Here is a 23,105-nt window from a genome sequence, read left to right on the forward strand (position 1 = left end):
GTCAGCTTCCCCCCAGTCCTTAGTTTAAAAAATCCTCTATGATCTTTTTAATTTTATGTGCCAGCAATCTGGTTCTATTTTGGTTTAGATGGAGCCTATCCCTTCTGTATAGGGCACTACACCATCATCTCATCCACGCCTTGAGACCTTGCAGTTCTGCCTGTCTTACTGGCCCTGTGCATGGAACTAGAACCATTTCAGAGAATGCTATTAAGGAAGTCCTAGAGTTTAATCTCTTACTTAGCAGCCTAAATAACCTCTTTCCTACTTTTCTCTGTGTCACTTTTACCTACTTGTACCGTGACCAATGGCTCCTCCCCAGTACTACCTAGAAGGTTATCTAGATGTCTTATGAGATCTGCTCCTTTGCACCCAGCAGGCAATTCATTGTATGGTTCTCCCGATCATCACAAACCAACTATCGATATTTCTAATAATAGAATCCCCCAGCTACTATTAAAAAGAACAGGAGTACTTGTGGCACCTTAGAGACTTACAAATTTATTTGAGCATAAGCTTTCGTGGGCTACAGCCCACTTCTTCAGATGCACAGTCTCTTCCTTTTCACTGGTCTCCCTGTTCCTGGAGGAATATCCTCAATGCAAGAAATCATGACATCATCTGGAAGGTTGGTCCCAACTATGGGATCGTTTCCCTCTGCTCCAGCTTGATGCTCTCCTGCCCTGAGACTTTCATCCTCCTTAACAGAACAGGGAATATAAAGACATTTTGTTATCTATTCACTGAGCAAAATTTGTGGTGGAAGGCTTGGATCCCGGTTTGTCTGAAACCAGCTAGCTCTGCAAAAGACTGAAAAACCTACTTTATTATAAAGGAAAGGTAACCATTGATAAGCATAGACCCAGATTTGCATTTTATGATTTTGTTTTATGCATATCCATTTTGTTTCTAATTATCCTTATTCACTGTCTCTTGTATCTTAGTCTTTGATAATACTTATGATTGTTTTCTCTGAGAATATAGCTTAGTGCTGTGATTTTATAGAGGAGTTGATCCTTAGTTGCCTCAAACAAGCTAGTGTATGCACTGTCCCCCTGGGGATAGCAAACATGGTAAGATCTGTGAGTGTCCAGATGTTAAGGGCTGGGCACTGCAGGGAGCGCTCTAAGGACTCGGGGTGGTGTGTGGGTATATGCCTATCACTAGCCTGCGCAGAGAGAGTGAGGTTGTCAGAGGCTGTTGGTTTCAGGGAGCTGAGCTTCAGCAGGCACAGACAAGGCCACTTCGTGGTAAGGGTGCCCTGGGTACCTCTGGGGAGCAACATGGTGACATAATCTCAATTTGGTCTCCTGCAGGGCTTTAGTATGTTTCTATAACATGATTATAATGGCTCCATGCAAAGAGACAAGACCAAACTGTGCCATGTTGTCCAGCCACGAACATGTTACAACACAGTGCTCCAACCATCCATAGTGGTGTAGCCTCTCTGTGCCTCAGTTTCTCCCTCTTTGAGATGAAGATACTAATACTCCTCACTCTACCCCAGCGACTGGAGCACATGCTTCTGCCCCTCCCCCATGCTGGGAGTGTCTTCTGGGACCTGTGGTGGCTGGAAGGTGGGGAGAGGAGAACTGTTCCTATCTACTCCCCAGCAGTTGGCCTGATCTCATGGGCCGTGGTGGCCACTCCAGCTTCTCCTTTGAGTCCCGCTCTTGCCTCTGCCCCCTGGTGCTCATATGCAGGGATGGAAACATAGTCGGGTCCCTCCCTCACCTCCGCGAGATATTGAGGGGGCGAAAAACATTGAGGTCAGCAACATACGTCAGCCCTTCCAGTATTTCCACTGTGGGGGTGCTCCCTAGGTCTGCTGTCCCAGCTGCACCAGTTGCTTCAGAGGAAGGGATAAGAGCCACATAGTAGGCAGGTGTGGAGTAAACTGCCCCCACCACTCGGCCTCATCCTGATTGAGGTTAATCTAAGCCCTCAAGCATGTGGTTTAACATCCCTCCAACAACATTTGAGTTATTAATTAAGGTAAATTCTTGATACCCATATAAATGTCCGATCTCCTTTTTGTTAACACTTCCAACAGCAAGGGCCTGGTTCAACTTAAGTCAATGGGAGTCTTTCTATTTTCTTTAATGGACATTGGATCAGGCCTCAGGTGAACAACTCCTTTATTAGCACCCAGAGCCCCAGGCATGGACCTGGACCCCGTTGTGGTAGGCGCTGTACAAACCCAGAACAAAAAGACGGTCCCTGCTCCAAACTTACAATCTAAGGATAAGAAAAGACAGTAAGTGGACATAGACAGACAGGGGAACACAAGGGAACAGCGAGGCAATATTGGTCAGCAGGCTAGGCTGCGGTCTCAGCAAACCAGCAACTTAACCACTGCCAATTTTTTGGTGAGCTTCTGCACTCGGCATGTTTCAAGCTGGGAGAGTTCTGGGGGCAGTGGGGATGTCTGTATTACTTATGAAATTAAACATTTTTAGATTTTCAGCCCTTTGGACCAAATTGCCTTGCCTTATTTACACAAATAGTCCCACGGAAGGCAATGGGAATACTCAGATGAGTTAGGACAGCAGGAATGGACTCCTGATCTTGATTCATTTCCTTATCTTCTAGGTCTTACAGCTTATGAACGTTAATTAAAATTCATATTTGTTGAGTGAACTCTTCATTGACTCTCTAGCTACTGTTTACTTTGCCTTTTGTTTGTCTTTTGGATTTGCATACTGGCAGTAGGGGTTTTATTGGCTTCTTCTTCTTCAGGCAGTCTGGGATGGGGAAGACATACTGTACACATGTAGAGTGGGTGGAGGCAGGCATTCACCATAGTGCACAATTTCCAGTTGTCTGGGGGGGGTCACTACTTGCAGTCATGTCTGGCAGGTTTTGTGTCTTCCCTATCAGGTCTTTTGCTAACACATCACTAGATCTCCCAAAAGCACACCTGTTATGTGAGAGATCAGATTGCATGCAATGACCTATGTAGTGTGAGAGATTATGGGCTAGATTTTCAGACCTTGGCCTCCAATTTCTATTGGGGTCATTTTGCACCTCCTGTTTGTTATCTACAGTTTCATAGATTTTAAAGCCAGAGGGGACCATTCTGATGACCTAGATTTCCTGTATAACACAGGCCAAAGAACCTGACTCGGTAATTTCGGCAACAAGCCATAACTTCTGTTTGAGATATAGCATAGCTTTTAGAAATATATTTTGTCCTGATATAAAGATTTCAAGTAATGGAAAATCCATCACGTCCCTAGGTAAATGGTTCCAATAGTTAATTAACCTCACTGTTAAAAATCTGTGCCTTATTTCTAGACTGAATTCATCTAGCTTCATCTTCCAACTGCTGGATATGATGCTTTTTCCTGCTAGATTAAAGATCTGTCTATTATCAGAAATCTCTTCCCCATGTGGGTGCTTGGAGACTCCCCTCTTAACCTTCTGTTGGATAAACTGAATGATGGAACCTCTTAAATCTCTCACTATGTGTCACGTTTTCCAGACCAATTTAGGTAATTTAGATGTTTAATTTCCTGATTTACAGGCATGATCAGGGACTTGGATATCTATATGCAGGCTCAAATTGCATATTCACAGCCTCATAAAAAGAGACCTGGTTAAGGCTGGGCTGGAAATGTGTCCCTATGACTATCCTGTGGAAAGGGTGGAAATGTACAAACCAGTGTATAAACACTCATGGTGGCTGTGTATATCTGATTCATTGAAGACATCCAGCAATGCTGCTGCTGTGGTTTGAATTAGATGATTTTCATATTGATTAAAAAAGGCCTAAAACAGGAATTAATTGAATGAGCTGAGACTCCAGGAGCTTATGGAAAGTCATCCCCCTTACTACAATTTTGTTGATGTGATATAGTGATGTAACCCTCACGTGATGTTTGCTAGCTTCTGGAACTCTAGCAAATGAACAAATAAAATAGAGCAGAAAGAACAGTGGTCCTAAAGGAGTCCTCCGTCTCTTTTCTGATTAGAGAAAGTTTATGAAAAATACATAGAATATATACACATCTCATCAGATTTAGGCCCCCGGCTTGCAGGCTGATTTACATAGGCAGAACCCCGCTGACTTAAGTGGAGTTCAGCTCAGGCATAAGGGTCCTGCTGCATTATTAAAATTGTGAGACAGGGGCCCTGGTCGTGCGTTCTGACTCAGATTTGCTTTGTGTCTCACAGAATGCTTAGGATAGTCAGTTTTCTGCTCTAATTTTATTAGATTTGTAAGAAGCACATATTGCTGAACCAAAGGGTGGTTCATCCATGCCAGTATTTTAATCAGTATCTAGGGAGTTCCAAGTCACCATTTTTGTACTGTACTTGACAATGATGCATAGATGGATTAGCTGTCTTATTACACAAGTGTTCAGTGCATCAAGATGGGGGGAGGGGTTAACATCTTTTTTAGGTGTTGCAGAAGAATTCATATAAACAGAATCCCCCTTGGTTAAAACGTGAGGGAAAGAAGTCTTGATGGCCCTTACCTAGTAAAACACCATCTGTTTCTATTTAAAAAACAAAAACAAAAAAACATGATAACTGAACCCCAAACACTTTGATCAGCTGTTTAATGTGAATTGAAAAGTTTTAGATTAGTATCCATCTATACTACCAGACCAACTTTGCAAAACCATAACTGCTCATTAATCCTTACCCTGGAAATTGATTGAGAATGAAAAAAGGGATATTTTCCTTCTCCCAGGACAAAAAAAAATGACTCTCCGTACATATGAGGGAGTGTGGTACAGCCACACAAAGAAGCCACAGGGGCCTCAAGGTAAGAGCTGAGTAGAAAAGATAAAATGGAGGGTGGGGTTATGTTGGAATTTTTAGAAACTTCAGCTTCAGATTAATATATTTCACAAGAAAGGACCCAATTCTGCTTGGAGACACCTACATGAATCTGGAGTAACACCACTACACTCAGTCAAAACCGAGTCCAGTGTCACTGAGATCAGAATCTGGCTTTTATAATCCTGTTTATCTGGAATTCGATTTTCTGTTAAAAAAGATTCTACAAATGCACACCAACTCCACAGTGCCTCAAACACATTCACATTTCCCCGCTCTCAACTACAGTTACAAAACAAAATCAGATGTGCAGCACCATAACTGCAACAATATATATGAGATTTTTTATTGTAAATCAAAAACAAGCTGAAAACATCCCCTCTCCTTTATGGAAGAACAATGCCTCTCTCCTGTTGAAACCCAGGTTTCTCCATGTTAAATCTATTTTCTAGACAAGGTAGGGGCAGGAATCAGGTTTAACATGTGTTTGTCTAGTCTCCACTGAACCATGCAAGGCATATTTAACCAGTATTAGGTACTCCTGGGAAAATTCTGCACCAAAAAATAAAAAATTCTGTGCACAATATTTTAAAATTCTGCAAAATTCTGCATATTTTATTTGTCAAAATAACACAATATAATCATGCCAATTTCAATTATTTTGGTAATTTATTTTTCAAGCTTACACTGAAGAAAAGCTCTCCATAAGCTCAAAAACTTGTCTCTTTCATCTACAGAAGTTGGTCCATAAAAGATATTGCCTCACCCACCTTGTCTCTCCACTATGCCTGAAGACAGTTCTTTACAGTTGTGATAGCTAACATGATGCTGACTGGTTTAGCAGTCATTGTAGGCCAGGACAACCCATGTTTGGCATCATTCCAGCTAACATGACTGCGGACAACTGTGTCAGACACAGTAACATTTTCTAGGGTAGACCAGCCTAGATTTACTTTTCCAAACCAACAGGTCTGCCCTGATTACTTTTTATACTTAACACTTCTCAAATATCACATGCATTCTCTTTGCTCCCTGATTCCTCCATACATCTTTAAAAGTAGATATGTTGTTTCCTATCTAATCATACTGAGATTTTTAAGAACATCATTTTTAGTGTCTGTGAAACATCCCCCTGAGTTTTCTAAGTCAACAAATTGAAGACATCTGCTTATAAAGTTCTTAAAGAATAAATTAAAAACCAGGGCTCAGATCCTCACCTGGTGTAGATCAACATAGCTCTAAATTAAATGGAGCTATATTGATTTATACCAGCCGAGGATCTGGCCCAAAATCTCAAAGTAGTCTTTTAAATAATTGGTCCAATTCTTTTTACAGATGGATATTCATGAGGACAGTTTGTAAGCAGAATATCTACACTGCCAGATTTCAGGAAAAGTTTTGCATTGAAAAAGGCAAGTCCTTTATTCTAACCATTCAAATTATATGATGCACTCGAGAGCCTGTGTATGCTGAAATCACTTATAGTAATTCATTAGAACTGCTTTAAGTAGTTAAAGCATCCAAAAATGTAACCAGCGAGAATCTATAATAAACAAAGGCATTTGGTGCAAAGCTAGGAAGACAGAGCAGAGTTGTCTCCAACTTTTTTTTTGTTTTTTGTGGTTTTTGCTTTTTGGCCACCGACAAAACTTGAATCAAATGAAGCTTGGAAAGCAGAAAACATTGTGTTGTGGTCTTTGTCCCTCCCATGCCACTCTGGCCCTACCAAATGTAAAAAATATTTCCCTCATTCGGCAACTACATTGATCTTAGACCACAAATGAGCTCTGAGCTGGAGATTTACCAGGAGAGCTAAATTGATCTCACCGGTATAAAACTGGAGTAATTCAGCTGTCAGTCAAGCCCTTTGAATTCGTTATGTTTACATGTTTCATGGGCTGCTTTTAAACCTCAGGGAGCTGTTTATGGAGCTGAAATAACATAAAACTGGCCTTTTCATGACATTTCAGCTTCTTGATGATTGGTTCATGTTCTGAACACAAGAAAACCAGATTTTATTATTATTTTGGCCCCATAATGGTTCCCTAGGGCATTAAAGTGTCCAGAAAACTTAAACACAAATACCAAGAAACTAAGTTTTATTCTGGTTTACCCAGTACTTCTTTTTGGGCCTTTATTAGGAACCTGGTAGACCCCAAATGGTTCCTGCTCAAGCTGCCTTCACACACTCTCTGATTTCTCCTCCTCCTTCCCTTTACTTCTTCCTAATCATTCGTATCATAAACACAATATAAGTAACTAGGCCACAAATGAGCACAGAGCTAGAGATTTACCAGGAGACTGGAGCCATTTTCTCTCCTAGACAAAAAGCATCAGAGTACACCCAGACTGTTGCTTCCTCTTCCCAGACTTCAGTCATTGCTACCTGGAGCCCGGGATCTTGCTGTGTCTCCTCTCGATGAGCTAGAGGTATAGTTTCCCCACTGCACCTCTTTGCACAGCTGGGAACTCCAGTGAGGGCCAGCCAGGTGGAGGCTGCTCTCACAACAGTCTTCCCAAATTCCAGGCCTGACACATCATTAACCCAGCAAATTGCTTGTCCCTATCACCCAATGCAGAAGCCTACTCCATTCTGCCCCAACCTCTGACTCCAAGCATGCTGGGAAATGGTGTCAGAGGACTCTGGGTAGCCATTATTGTTGTAGTCCATAGGGTAGGAACCCCCAGAGGCTCAGGCTAGACTCCTTTAGGACCACTGTTCTTTCTGCTCTATTTTATTTGTTCATTTGCTTATGCATTACTTGAGTTGTGTGCCCATGCAGTAACTGTCTGTATAAATTGGGTGTGCATCTAACTTAGTTGAAAACAATGTGCCATAATGGGGGGAGGGATAGCTCAGTGGTTTGAGCATTGGCCTGCTAAACCCCGGGGTATGAGCTCCATCCTTGAGGAGGCCACTTAGGGATCTGGGGCAAAATCAGTACTTGGTCCTGCTAGTGAAGGCAGGGGGCTGGACCTGATGACCTTACAGGGTTCCTTCCAGTTCTATGAGATAGGTATATCTCCATATTATGCTCCAGGGTTAACACCAATGATAAATAGGGCAGTTAACATAAATGGAAAATGAAGGAGAGCCTGATATGCAAAAGGGGAGAAAGATAGCCAAACCATGGATCATCTAGTGATTCACCGCCTTCTAAGATCTTTCTTTGGAGGAACATTCTTGATTCATCTCATGTTACCAGAAGCCATAGAATGGATGACAAACGTGGACAGCAGCCTTTAGTACTGCTTTTCAAGTTTGCCAAGTGGAAGAAAAAGAACAGGAACAACTCACACCTTTCTCTCTCCTCGTACAACTTCTTGAGGCTATCTAAAATGCTCCTATATTGTATCTGATCTTAAAGGGGGTCCTGGCAAATCATAATGACTGGAAACTCAATGTTTTGAAAATAAATGTGAACTTGCATCACAGTGAGCCTGACTCACATCTGGGCCAGTGATATGAATTAAGCAGGGTGGATCTGGCTCATGGGCCAGGAGTTGGACAGCAAGATGAAAAGTGAAACTTTTCGTGCAGCACTGAATGCTAAGGCCTGCAGGACCTGTTAGGCTGTTACCATGACTGATGCAAAATGACCCTTGAGTCTATATACTCTTCATTCCTATACATTTTTCATGGAGGTTGAGAAAGATAATGATCTTAGTAAAAGCAGCATCTAAAATCTCTGCACAACGCTGAGTTTCAATGCTTAGAAGGTAGCGGAGGTAGGTAGCCACTGCTCGAGAGATTGTTTCCATTCCTGCATTTCTGAGATTAACAAGGGCTCTGCTTTAGTTTTTCTTGCATATAATGGTACAGCAACCTATCACTGTGCCATGACAGTTCCGTACCTTTTTACACGATCCCTTTGAAATACTATTCAATAAATGACAGGTTTCAGAGTGGTAGCCGTGTTAGTCTGTATCAGCAAAAACAACAAGGAGTCACAAGGACTCCTCATTGTTTTTATTCAATAAATGTTACATTTGCTGACAAACACAAAACTCCATTTTAAAGTCAATTTAGTGCAGGTGAAAGCTGCTGGAATAACAATCCTAGAGAATGAACAACTATCTATCTACAGCTTGGGCAACGGCACTTCATGCTTCCTCGATGCTACCCGGCCATGATTTTTCAGCTGTGGCTTCTAGGGTTGAAAAGCTCGATAAGTCTTCATGTTCTTATCCCCTCCTGGTGAGTCTGATGGCCAACATTCTACCAAATGCTAATTGTGGGGCTGGAACAAGTTATAGCCGGAACTTATATGAGGGCCTGGTCCAAAGTCCATTGAATTCAAAGGCTTCTATTGGATTCAACGGGCTTTAGATTGTGCCCTGAAACCCACAACTCATTTCACACTCACCACTATCAACCTGGAGTAATTTAGAACCTAGATGTGAAATGCTGTATATCCATTTGCCATTTCCTGCCCAGCTGTTATTTATGGGGTTGAGGATGTTAGTGTTGAGTATGGATTTGGCATGTGTACAGTCTTGTAATAAGAACCCTGAGTGTTTTCAACTCCAGGCTCTGCTCCCAAGCTTGCATTGTGCCAATTCACTTGCACTACGCATTCCAGTACCGTGCAGTTCAATATTCTTGCTCTCTGAAAGATTAAAAAAGTTTTTAATGCTGTAAATGGCTTTGTATTATCTCCTTTTGCTTCTCCTCCTTAAATAATATATGAAGTTCTAGCTTGGCTTTCTTTGTCTTCTAGAAAATCAGTGCAACTGGTGACAGGATCCCCAGGGTACAACCTGGAACTGTGGGACCGCAGTGCCCCCTTAACTCTCCAGTCTGGGCTGTCTCTCACAATGCTTTGCTAGTGACAAGCAGCAAACCCCTCCAGGCACTGCTATCAGTCAGCACAACAGCATGTGAAGCCTCACACCCAGCTAGATTGTATGAATGCTCCCAGAGCCACTTATGAATCACAGAGAGAAAGGCACCAGCCAAATCCCCCTCAGCTCCCAGCACTGTACCTCAGGAATATACCCTCTTGCACTGCTCAAGACAAGCAATGCAAATTTATTAATTGGTTCACCACTTCATCAATGGAAAGGGGATATACACCAACCTTTGCGAAACCTGAGCAGATTTACCACACTTCAGGCAAATTCATTGGTAAAGATAAACAGTAAAACAAATTTATTGATTACAAAAGGTAGATTTTAAGTGATTATAAGTGATAGGCAAAAAGTCAGAGTGGTTACCAAAATAAAATAAAATATAAGCACGCGGTCTAAACTCTCAACGCTATTAGACTGGGCAACATCTAGATTAAGCAGTTTTTCTCACCCCACTGGATATTACTAGGGTTACCATACGTCCAGATTTTCCCGGACATGTCCGGCTTTTTGGTCCTCAAATCCCTGTCCGGGAGGAAATTCCAAAAAGCCGGACATGTCCGGGAAAATAGGGAGGGGTCGTGGGGCTTGGGTCCGGGCTGGAGTCACTGGGGCCGGAGCCGCTGGGGCTGGGGGTGCTCGGCCACCGGCCAGCACCGCTCGCCCAGGGCCAGGGCCGGGCTGGAGCCGCTTGGCTGGAACCTGGGCCCGAGCCGAGCTGGGCCGGAGCCGTTGGGACTGGGGCTGGGAGTGCTTGGCCACCGGCCGGCGACGCTCGGCCAGGGCCGGGGCCGGCGCCCCAGGGCCTGAGCCGAGCCGGGCCGGAGACGCCGGGGCCAGAGCCTCTTGGCCGGGGCCAGCCGCCGGAGGGAGCCGCTCAGTCCCGGGGGGCCAGACTGGGCCGTGCCTCCTCACACACCCCCACCACCCCAGCCCCAGCTTACCTGCTGCCTGCCTGTTTCAGGCTTCCCGTGAACATTTGATTCATGGGAAGCAGGGGAGGGGGAGGATCAGGGGGCGGAGCGTTCAGGGGAGGGGGCGGAGTTGGGGCAGGGACTTTGGGGAAGGGGCGGAGTTGGGGCGGGGCCAGGACGGGGAAGGGGTAGAGTTGAGGCGGGGTTGGGGGCGGGGAAGGGGCGGAGTTGGGGCGGGGACGGGGCCCCGTGGAGTGTCCTCTTTTTGGACTATTAGGCCTGGTCCCCACTAAGTCCCCACTTCGGACTAAGGTACGCAAATTCAGCTACGTTAATAACGTAGCTGAATTCGAAGTACCTTAGTCCGAACTTACCGCAGTCCAGACGCGGCAGGAAGTCTCCCCCAGTCGATGCCGCGTACTCCTCTCGGCGAGCTGGAGTACCGGCGCCGACTGTGAGCACTTCCGGGATCGATCCGGGATCGATTTATCGCGTCTTAACCAGACGCGATAAATCGATCCCAGAACATCGATTGCGTGCCGCCGGACCCTCCGATAAGTGAAGACGAGGCCTTAGAATATGGTAACCCTAGATATTACAGTCCTTAATATACAGGTTTGTCCCTTCAACCTGGACCAGTCTCCTCTGTTGGAGTCTTCAGTCTTCTGAGTGTCTTTGTTGCTTGCAGCCTAGGTGGGGGCAGGAGAAAGGCCAAGCCTGGGGCTACCGTGTTCTGTTTTATTCCCTCACTCCCATGTGCTTGAAGAACACAAGTCCAGGCATGTCTGGCATCATTGCTGAGTCCCCAGGCAAGGTTGAAGAATTTCCCTGGTGTGGCCTTATGCAGGTGAGTCATTGAATTGTAGTTCCCTTGCTGGACAATGGCTGTTAATGGTTCTTTGACACCCGCCCCAGTGTTGGTTACTTTCCTTGGCATTGTCTCTGGGGAGCTAGTATCTAGGCACTTCCCAAAGCAAGAGCATATTTTAGTTAAAACCCTACAACACAGTTCTCATAAATTCATATGCATTAATGATATACATCAGGGGTAGGCAACCTTTCAGAAGTGGTGTGCCGAGTCTTTATTTATTCACTCTAATTTAAGGTTTCGCATCCTAGTAATACATTTTAACATTTTTAGAAGGTCTCTTTCTATAAGTCTATATTATATAACTAAACTATTGTATGTAAAGTAAATAAGGTTTTCAAAATGTTTAAGAAGCGTCATTTAAAATTAAATTAAAATGCTGATCTTATGCCACCAGCCTGCTCAGCTCGCTGCCAGCCGGGAGTTCTGTTCACCTAGGCCGGCAGAGGGCTGATCAGGGCCTGCAGCCGGGAGCCCAGACCTGAGGGGATGTTTCAGGGGTCAGGGCAGAGGGCTGAGGAAGGGGGTTCAGGGCAGAAGGGTGGTGTGTGTGGGCGGGGGTTCAGAGATCAGGGCAGAGGGCTGGGGGCTGAGGGGGGTGCAGGGCAGAAAGCTGGGTGTGTGTTGGGGTGTGGGGGGTTCAGGGCAGAGGGCTGAGGGGCATGGGGGGTGCCGGGCAGAAGGCTGAGTGTGTGTGGGGGGGTAAGGGCAGAGGGCTGGGTGTGTGGGGGGGTGCAGGGCAGAAGGTTGGGTATGTGTGGGGGTTCAGGGCAGAGGGATGGGGCTGTGGGGGTTCAGGGCAGAGGGCTGGGGGTGTGTGGGGGTGCAGGGCAGAAGGCTGGGGGTGTGTTGGGGTGTGGGGGGTTCAGGGTAGAGGGATGGTGTGTGTTGGGGTGTGGGGGGTTCAGGGCAGAGGGATGGGGGTATGGAGGGTGCAGGGCAGAAGGCTAGGTGTGTGTTGGGGTGTGGGGGGTGCAGGGCAGAGGGCTGGAGGGCGTGGGGGGTGCAGGGCAGAAGGCTGGGTGTGTGTTGGGGTGTGGGGGGTTCAGGGCAGAGGGATGGGGCTGTGGGGGTGCAGGGCAGAGGGCTGGGGGTGTGTGGGGGTGCAGGGCAGAAGGCTGAGTGTGTGTTGGGGTGTGGGGGTTCAGGGTAGAGGGATGGTGTGTGTGTGGGGGGGTTCAGAGATCAGGGCAGAGGGCTGGGGCCTGGGGGGGTGCAGGGCAGAAGGCTGGGTGTGTGTTGGGGTATGGGGGGTGCAGGGCAGAAGGCTGAGTGTGTGTGGGGGAGTTCAGGGCAGAGGGATGGGGCTGTGGGGGTTCAGGGCAGAGGGCTGGGGGTGTGTGGGGGTGCAGGGCAGAAGGCTGGGGGTGTGTTGGGGTGTGGGGGGTTCAGGGTAGAGGGATGGTGTGTGTTGGGGTGTGGGGGGTTCAGGGCAGAGGGATGGGGGTATGGAGGGTGCAGGGCAGAAGGCTAGGTGTGTGTTGGGGTGTGGGGGGTGCAGGGCAGAGGGCGGGAGGGCGTGGGGGGTGCAGGGCAGAAGGCTGGGTGTGTGTTGGGGTGTGGGGGGTTCAGGGCAGAGGGCTGAGGGGCATGGGGGGTGCCGGGCAGAAGGCTGAGTGTGTGTGTGTGGGGTAAGGGCAGAGGGCTGGGTGTGTGGGGGGGTGCAGGGCAGAAGGTTGGGTATGTGTGGGGGTTCAGGGCAGAGGGATGGGGCTGTGGGGGTTCAGGGCAGAGGGCTGGGGGTGTGTGGGGGTGCAGGGCAGAAGGCTGGGGGTGTGTTGGGGTGTGGGGGGTTCAGGGTAGAGGGATGGTGTGTGTTGGGTGTGGGGGGTTCAGGGCAGAGGGATGGGGGTATGGAGGGTGCAGGGCAGAAGGCTAGGTGTGTGTTGGGGTGTGGGGGGTGCAGGGCAGAGGGCTGGAGGGCGTGGGGGGTGCAGGGCAGAAGGCTGGGTGTGTGTTGGGGTGTGGGGGTTCAGGGCAGAGGGATGGGGCTGTGGGGGTGCAGGGCAGAGGGCTGGGGGTGTGTGGGGGTGCAGGGCAGAAGGCTGAGTGTGTGTTGGGGTGTGGGGGTTCAGGGTAGAGGGATGGTGTGTGTGTGGGGGGGTTCAGAGATCAGGGCAGAGGGCTGGGGCCTGGGGGGGTGCAGGGCAGAAGGCTGGGTGTGTGTTGGGGTATGGGGGGTGCAGGGCAGAAGGCTGAGTGTGTGTGGGGGAGTTCAGGGCAGAGGGATGGGGCTGTGGGGGTGCAGGGCAGAGGGATGGCTGTGTGTTGGGGTGGGGGGTTTCAGTGGAGAGGGGCAGGGGGTGCAGGGCAGAGGGCTGGGGTGCTCGGCTTGTGGGGGTGCTCCCAGCCCCCTGCCCTGAGCGGCTCATGGCAGGGGGCTGGAAGGGATATGCCCTGTTTCACTTCCTTCACCCAAGCTCCGTCCCTACCTCTCTCTGCCTCCTCTACGGAGCTGTGTGCACGCTGCCGCTCTTCCCCCTCCCCCTCGCTAGGGCCATCAGCTGATTGGTGCAGGGAAGGAGAGGAGGAGGGGCCGGAAAGCACCACGCTGGGGGAAGAAGCGGGGGAGGGGGGAAGCTTGGCTGCCGCAGAACCAGAGGCTGAGTGGGGCTGGGGGCCGGGACTGCAGCAGGGAGCTGTGTGCCACTCAGAATCAGCTCGCATGCCATGTTTGGCACGTGTGCCGTAGGTTGCCGACCCCTGATATACATATTTTGATAGAACAGTGACTTTCAGCAGATCATAACCTTTTCCCTGATACCTCATACAGCCTGCTTTATATGCAATATCACAATTATATAAATAAATGAGGAATATGGGGGTTACAAGACGCTCCCCCAAGCATAGGCCTCAACTTCTGCCGGCGCCGGTGGGTGCTCGATCCGCTTCTGCCCCCGGCCCTGCCCCAACTCCACCTCTGCCCCGCCCCCTACTGCCCTGCCCCCATTCCAACCCCTTCCCCAAAGTCCCCGCCCCAACTCCGCTCCCTCCCTGCCCCTATTGGACTCTTTCCCAAATCCCTACTCCGGCCCCACCTCCTCCCCTGAGCACGCTGTGTTCCCGCTCCTCCCCATCCCTCCCAGAGCTTGTTATGCCGCAAAACAGCTGTTTCGCGGCAGCAAGCCCTGGGAGTTAGGGGGAGAAGCGGGGACATGGCGCGCTCAGGGGAGGAGGCAGAGGTGGAGGAGAGATGAGCTAAGGTGGGGGGGCAGGGCGGGGTGGGGAGCTTGGCTGCCGGTGGATGCAGAGCACCCACCAATTTTTCCTCGTGGGTGCTCCAGCCTCAGAGCACCCATGGAGTCGGCGCATATGCCCCCAAGATATAGAGTGTCACAATCTGTTTCAATCAAGAGCTGCAGCTGGTAGAAGACACTCAGTTGCTATCTGGTAGAAGACACTCGGTTGCTCTGTGATTGATCTAAGAATGTTATAAGATTCCTAATCTAAGCACAGGTTCTGGGTTGTCAGTTATCAAACAATGAGCCAGATCCTCATGGGGCAGAGCTCCACTAAAGTCAACAGAACTACATCATCTTATGATCTTGCCTTATTTATTTTTATGATATTCTTATCTGTTTGCCAAAAGGACCATTCAGTGTGGGAGAGTGTAATTATGCTATTGAAACATTGCCTTGGACCTTAGAATGGAAAGCAAAATTTGATGTCAACTCTTCCCTTAAGACAAGCATTTGAAGAGGCAGAAGGGATCTGTATGACAAATTGCAGCAGCATAGGTCAGACTAGAAGATCATAATGGTCCCTTCTGACCTTAAAGTCTATGAGTCTATGGGGAAGGGAACCTTATGAGAAGCAAGAACCCTGATCACAGGCCTATTTTATGGACTTAAGCTCTTTTCCTTGGTGCAGGGATATTCAAATGGTGATGAGTGCGCTATACCAAGACTAGTGGACAGATTGCACATTCCAAGTTTATATCCTATATCCTGATAGAAAAGACACAGCTTCAAGAATTGTTCTTTTGTGGCAAGTTTTCCTTAGCTCGTCAAGTTTGAAGTGGCCACATTACTTACAAGTAATGAAGCTGGGGTATGGATTGCCTTCAACAACTCCATTAGCACAATGGACCTGTCACCAGCAAAAGTAAAACCTATTTTGTGCAGTATAAGGAACAGAATAGAATGCAGTCCTCAGATCATCCTAAATAACTGCCAATAAAACCTTTCTACCTTGCCCCATGAGCCTGCTTTCTGAGTATGTGGAATACGAGATGTTTTCTTTTTTTATTTAATTTTCTTCCAGATTGAGGCTGCATATTTTCCACTGGGGCCTGGGGAGGAGAGCACTTGGGATGATTCATAGTAGTGTGGGTTAGCTATAGAAGCTGGTCAGAGGGGGTGTGGCTTGTGGAGAGAAACTATCGCGTACTAGATCTGTACTTCTGACACATTACTTGTGTTGATTGGGTGCTATCGGACTATAAATAGGAGGCTACAGGATTTGGTGTTTCATATTGGAAAGCGACAGAGTTGTCCTGTTCACTAAGGCTCTCATCAGCTCTTGAATATACCTGTAGTATTTTCATTGCCTTGATAAATATCAAAGGTCACTTTGGTTTCCAAAGCAGAGATCGCTCAGATGAGGCTGTTAACTGCAGGCTGACATTATTCCTACCTTACCGTCACGACAAAGCATTTTTAGAGATTGATTAATACATACTGTTTACTTTGCAAGGTTCATTTTATATGCTGTACAACGGCCTAGGCCCCTGCAGGTCTGCTGGATTTTAATGACATTAGAATTTGCATTCATAAAGTCTAGGGTACAAGAACAATTATCCTCAATCTTTCCCAGCTCCTTAGACTTGTTGAAGAGCAGCCGTCTCTGGGAAATTGTTGGTTAGTTTGTTTTACTGATATGACCACTTCTATTCACTTACTAGCATTCAACTAGACCATGAAGGAGTCTATTGCTTCCCCGAGGTTGAAAGGTTTCCAAGACTAATTTCTACAGGATAGCAATAATACTTCTTATTTATAAAGCACTATGAGCAGTTTGTACTTTTGTTCTACTCCAGAACAATCTAGATGCTGGGTTAATGTGCACCTGCCACATTGAGTCAGTAGGGATCCAATAGCACCCACCTGCAGCATTTATCTTAGTTATTTATATACCCCATTGTCATAGTATCTGAGCACCTCTGAGGTACAAAGAGACTAAGCGACTTATTCAAGGTCATACATGAAGTCTGTGGCAGAGCAGAATTAGCTAGTCCCAGGCTAGCTTTTATAATCACTGCACCATTCTTCCTCTCCTCCTCATTATATGTCTACCGCCTGCTAATGGAGCAGGTCAACAGACAAACCCAGCTGTCCTGTTAGAATCACCTGTCATCCATGTATCTGAAACTTCTCTAGAAAAGTGGGTAAATATTCCCCGTTTACAGAGAGAAACTGAAGCACAGAAATGTGAAGCAATTTGCCTGAGGTTACAAAAGATGATTCACTCCTGTGAAACAGGTCAGAAAAGGACACTGCATTAAGTCCCATTTAAGCCCCATTTTAAGCCCGTAAGTGGCATATAAGCCTTGTGCTGGCACTCTGCAGAAGAGAGAATTTCACCCACACTGAGTCAGTGGAAGAGCCTGGGGAATAGAAAATGTCTAGTAGGTAGACTAGAGATCTCTCAAGAGACATCACTGTCTCTCAGTAGGTTCATTCTATTCTGAAATGCTAAACTTTGTTCACAATCAATGAAACTTAAGCATGCAACTGGTTCATTATTCTTGCTATCTAGGATGTTTCAGAAACTTTTTACAGCAAGAGACAGATCCATAATATTTTGTTCAACTTTTTTGACAGGAAAGAAGGTTATTAGGGAAATGCTTTTGGTGAAGGGGTTGATGCCTCTTTAGCTAAAGTAATAAATAAAGCAGTAGTTTAAGTGGTCAGGGTGAATCCAATATTAAGAAAATAACGTAGGAAAGACACAAGCAAAATCATGAGAAATGATTAATGACACATTAAAGTTAACTTCAGAACTAGCCTATTTTGCTCAGTGCTATTTTAACACACTGTGTGTTAATGTGGCTGGATATTTATATTGCAATATACTCAGTGTACTCCTTAAACTGCAAATTTGCATGCATGTGTTCTGAATATTATGAGGTATTACAGGAGTTTAATAAAGGGCTCCTGAAGCTAACAGAATAATCTGTATCTCCGGTATCAAATCACCTTAATGTATTGAGATTCTATGTCAAAATAATATCATCCCGAGGGATATGGTACAGTAAACAATCACAGGCAAAGGAGAAGTCCATGGTATAAAATTGTTAGATTCTCTGTTCATGTAATGGTTTTAGACTCCTAAAAGCAGATGCTGTATAATGCTTTTTAATCTATGGAAGACAGAACAGCTGTTTAAGAGATAATTAGTTGAGAAACCCATATGTGAAGCAACCAAGACTGACTGAGTCTTCTCTTGAATGTTTAGGTGACTGATTAAAAGGAAAGGAAAGACAAGGTGCGGGAGATATCTTTTACTTCGGTTGGTGAGAAAGACAAGCTTTCTGGCTTACACAGAGCTCTCCTTCAGGAAAGGAAAGGAGGGTGTTAGAGAGAAGCTTTCACATCTGACCCACACTGCCTTGCTTTAGAAGAGAAAGGCAGCATGGAAGCAGCACAGCTGAGCTGCCCTCAGAAGGTACATGGCTCTCCTTTCAGGTTCTGGCGGGCAGGACTGGCCAATATAAAGGTAAGAATGTGCCTTTACATGCAGCCCTGTGTATAGAGTGGCATGTATCTTTGCCACCCCAGTAGCAGTTGATTGCTCCGGGGGAAAGTAACCTGTGACTGCCAGGGCCGGCTCTAGGATTTTTGCTGCCCCAAGCAAAAACAATTTTGGCCGCCCCCCCCATTTTTTTCTTACCCCACCCCCGGCCCGGCCTCAACTCCGCCCCTTCCCCAAATCCTCAGCCCTGCCTCCTCCCCCTAGGCTCTCAAGCCTAGGAGGGAGGGAGAGGGAGAAGCAGCGCGTGCGCCACGGCCGCTCGGGGTCTCCCCCTCCCTCCCAGGCTCTCAAACCTGGGAGGGAGGGGGAGATCCTGAGCAGCCGCGGCGCGCGAAACAGCTGATTCGCGTGCCGCAGCCGCTCGGGATCTCCCCCTCCCTCCCGGGTTTGAGAGCCTGGGAGGGAGGGCGAGCAGCGGCGCAGCGGAGGTGAGTTAGGGCGGCCGGGGCACATTTTTAGGGGCGGCATGGCCCGCGCCAGAATGCCGCCCCTAAAAATGTGCCGCCCCAAGCACCAGCTTGTTTTGCTGGTGCCTAGAGCTGGCCCTGGTGACTGCCCTGACCAGGCATAGATTATATCATCCCACCTTGCAATGGCTCTGCACTGTAAAGAGGCTCTTACCATTCCCTGCTCCTCTCCAATGTGTGGAGATGTGGAAGTTCTGGGCATGCAGACCCTGCTTTCTCCCTAATGTCAATAGAAGAGATGTGGGGAGGTTGTGTGTTTGTGTAGGGTCATATTACTCCTTACTCCCCCGACCAAGCATATAAGGGCTAGTCACACTCTACCTGTAACTCTACCACTTCTCTCCCCCAGCTGAGCTTTTCTTCCTTTCTTTCTTGAAATAGGCCCAAGCCATACAGCTTAGATCTGGAACTGAACTTTCCTAGATTGTGGGGTTTGCTTATATCCATGTGTAGCGGGGTGGTCACTCCACTCTGGGACTGAAGGGGTTAAAGTAGCCCCAGAGAGGGCTGTGGTGGGGGAAAAGCTAGGCTGATTGGGGGAAGCAGCTGCAGCTGCGGCTATGCCCCAATCAGGCCACAGCTGACCCTATAAGAGGGCTGAGGGCCAGAGGCTGAAAGGCCCCCTCTCTCTAGCTTCAGAGAGAGAAGGACCTGGCTGCTTGGGAAGCTGAGAAGGGTATCTAGGGTGGAGCAGTTCTGGGGAAGGGCAGAGGGAGCTGGGGAGCTCCAGCCTAGCAAAGCTGCAGGCCGAGTTAAGGGCCCACAAAGGGGTACTGGGGCTGCAGATGGGCAGCCCAGAGATAGATAGAGGCAGCTGGTCCACTCATCATCGGCAAGAGGGTTGGTTTACAGACTGCAGTCTGCCCCGCGGAGTGGGGGCTAGATGATGACTGGCAATAGCCACTGAGGCGAGATGGGGATGGGGGGTTGGGGTTTCCCCTGGATAGGGAGACCCAGATTGTGGGTTACTGCGGGAGCAGAACCTGATGTAAAGAGCACTGGGATCCAGGAGGGACATGGGGGCCAGCGGCAGGTGAGACACCGGCCTGAAGAGGGCACTCCAGAGGCTGGAAGAGCTCATTCCCAGGATGATGAGCAGGAGGTGCTATGCTGGTGAGTCATTGCCCTGCCACATGGGGGTTTTGCCTCAGGCCCATCTCTCTTCTTGGAAGCTCAGCTTCAATAAGGGTACAAAGAATCGAGTTCAATTCATTTAAAATGTGGTGGAGTTTTACAAGAGCAGTGTTGGTATATTGGCCTATAGCAAGGCAGGTGAACAGTTCGTGTTCTTTATTTCTGAAGGTATAAGGCATCCACCACCGCATCTGGTGTGCTGTAATACAGAAATGAAACAAAAACTGGGCCCAATGGCCCAAAGTAACCAGCCAATTCCTCAAATACAGCTAGGCAACAGAGAAAAAGGAAATCTTAACAGTGACCATAGCCATGTTAAAGCAGAATAACTTTCCAAATGCATGGAGTGTGTGAACAGTCAGATCTGCTCATCAGTTCCTACAGCTGATATAAGTTCACGGTTAAGTTTTTGCATTTCAGTGCAAGTTTGATGAAGCTTGTGTATGTATCATTTTGGGGTATCTGTTGGCGATGGCAGTGAGACTTATGGACATTCAGAGTGCATTATCAACAGCATTGTAAGTTCAAAGCTTCCTTTGGTGGTATCTGCAGTTCATAATTAAACTAATGACTATGTCAATTTTAATTGTTTTCATTCTCTGAGTGTATCTGTATGGCTGGGGGGCATAACTCTTTATCATTAAGATCATGATGCTGCAATCTGATTTGCAGTGCCATACCTCTGTCATTGATTTGATTGGAACTACGTGTAGATTTATGGGTCTACCTATGTGCATCAGATGACATGAATTTGATGTCCTTTGATACTGATCTCACTTACTCTGGGGTAACTACATTGAATTCAGATATTCTTGAGTCACACCAGGGTAAGTTCAATCAAAATGTGGCTATTCCCATGAAAAATGGCATCTTTGCTGTTTTCTAAAATGACTTTGCTATAAGCTCTGAGGTTTACTTCAAAATTTGTTGTGGTAAATTTTTTTTGCTGAAATTACATGAAGCATCCCTTAGAAGAAATCAATGCTGATGTTAATACTTTATTAGTCATTTTCTGCTGTTATGTGCATCAGTGCAGTGCAACTAATTTTACTGTCCTCCATAACCACAATATGGGAATAAATATGGTTAAGTAGGGAATCATGTAAATCTGACAAACATTTCAGGTGGGATTTTCAAAAATATTCAACATGGGCTTAGCTTTACTCCTGATGAAGTCAATGGGAGTGCTCATCATTGGCCTAACTGTTGTCAGTGGGAATCTTACCATTGACTATAGTGGGAGTAGAGTTAGATCAATGCCAAGCACTTTTGAAAATCCATCCTCCTTTCATAAAGGACATGATCTGGCATTCACTGAAGTCAATGGAAAGGCTCCCATCGACTTCCAGGATCATTGTTCTATCCTGTTTTGGGCCTGACCCAATGTCAGAGCTGTGTCATTTAGATTTTATATGGGGATAGGGTGGGTAGGAGGAGTTGGAAATTTCTAAGGACCAAATCCTCTCCTCCAACCTCAAGAAACTGGATTTGACTCAGGGTCTCAGTGGCAGAGGGAATCCTTCCCACCCAGCCATGGGGGGCAATGCTGATGTTTCAGTGCCATGTATGAATTTGAATAATGGTGGATTCCCCAGCCCTGCCTCATTGAGCTGGGCTTCCAAGGTTCTAGCCTCCAGCTGCTTCTCAGAACTGGAGATCCATGGAGAGCTGCAGGTTCTGAGCTGATCCAGAAGAATCATCTTCTGCAGGGACATTGAAATCACTAAAGACTATTGGGCTCATCTCCAGGATCATTGTAACAAGAAACCTGACCAGCCCAGATAATGCCTCTGCGTTGCAGAAGGGCAATCTATGCACCAACCCTACCCTCTCCCTGTCCTGGGGCTCAGACACCAGCTGGACACAGTCAATCTGATATTGCTTTGGGATAGATGATCGCCTGCACTTGAGGTTGAATACAAAAAACAGAGCTGCACCCTTCTTGTGATTCTCTCCTCCTCCCCCCCCCCCCCCCGCTTCCTTTCCTGCTAGATTGTATATCCCTGTGGGGACAACTGTGCCAACAAGGATACTGAAGGGTCATCCAACCAGGCCTTGGTTCTGCATGCAAAGTCAGGGCATTCTCATTAATCAAACTGTGGCTGACATCAGATAAAGAGGTGTGGTGGGAATACTCTGTATGCTAGCGAATTGTTATAAAGCTCAGTCAGCAGTAAAAGGAATGTCATCACATCTGCCTATCACCAGTTTTCTCAAATGTTGTAGCAATGCTGATGTTCTTTACTCCTAACAAACGCACAACCTAATTTCAATGCAAAAACGGTTTGCTTTTTATGCTAAATCCACTGAAAGAAAAGAGAGCTTAACCATGTATCCTAAAATTGAAGTTAAATAGGATTTTTTTTTAATCTGTAGACAAGTAGCTGTCAAATCTTAACAATTGTCGGAGAAGCTCTCTTCCTATGGCTGAACTTCTTCTGATTCAGATTTCAGCAGGAGACATTAATTCTTTAATCTAGCTCTCCAAAACCATGGATAAAAATGATGCAGGATGTCTAGGATCTTTTATGTCTATCATTTCATAGACAATGTTAAATTCTATATATTTATAGACCACCTTTAATATAAAAGCAGTGGGAAAAGTTTACTGAAGAATACAACAGATCACAATGGAGAGCAATGACCAACGAGTAGGTCACCTGAGAGTGTCTCAGTTTACCAAAAAAAATAGGTTTATGAAAGAGAAGGGAATTTAGATTACTAAACAAATAGCATTAAGCAGAGGAAAAGAGCGGGTTTTTTTAAATGATGAAGTTGGTCAAAAAAGCAAAAGGCAGGAGTTCCAAACAGCTGCAGTTAGAAGACAGGAAAACCCAGTATTCAGAAATAGTAATAGATGGATGAATGTTGGTAAGACTATGAGAAGATGATGGAAGGGACCAAGCAGGTTAAAATAGAGGGGGGGAAATGAATCAGTTCAGGGAGAGTGTTAAGTGAAATGGTGAGAATGCTGACATGACAGTGCAGATGGACGCTGTCTCTTCTCCAGCCAGAACTTTGGTCTCTTTTCATGGTTATGATTGTTACAAACCAGAATGTTCTGTATCAGTCTTATGTTACTCCATTCATACAGATCCAGTGGTGGGAGCCACAGGCCTGATCTAAAACCCACTGAAGTCAGTGGAAAGACCCCCCCAAGTGTCTTCACTGGGTTTGCACCACACCCCATAGGATAGCTAAATAGCCCTTTGAAAAGAGATTTGGATTTTTTTTTTGCCAGAGACTCCAACTTTTGAGGGATTTCTCAAGACTATCTCCAAAAACTCAGAATCTTGGTGCCATATGTATCCCAATAACAAAAGTGACATT

The 23,105-nt window shown here is 46.7% G+C and overlaps 1 long non-coding RNA gene across 1 annotated transcript in view; it reads right to left on the reverse strand.

Moving 5' to 3' along the window:
* Positions 1 to 481: 481 nt before the first annotated feature.
* Positions 482 to 23,105, reverse strand: part of LOC128831028 (uncharacterized) — a 31,469-nt gene continuing 8,845 nt past the window's right edge. Inside the window, exon 2 of the long non-coding RNA XR_008443726.1 lies at positions 482 to 700. This is a non-coding gene — a long non-coding RNA (uncharacterized LOC128831028). The remainder of the gene's footprint in view (positions 701 to 23,105) is intronic.

This window comes from Malaclemys terrapin, chromosome 1, assembly GCF_027887155.1.
Source record: "Malaclemys terrapin pileata isolate rMalTer1 chromosome 1, rMalTer1.hap1, whole genome shotgun sequence".
Classification (NCBI taxonomy): domain Eukaryota; kingdom Metazoa; phylum Chordata; order Testudines; family Emydidae; genus Malaclemys; species Malaclemys terrapin.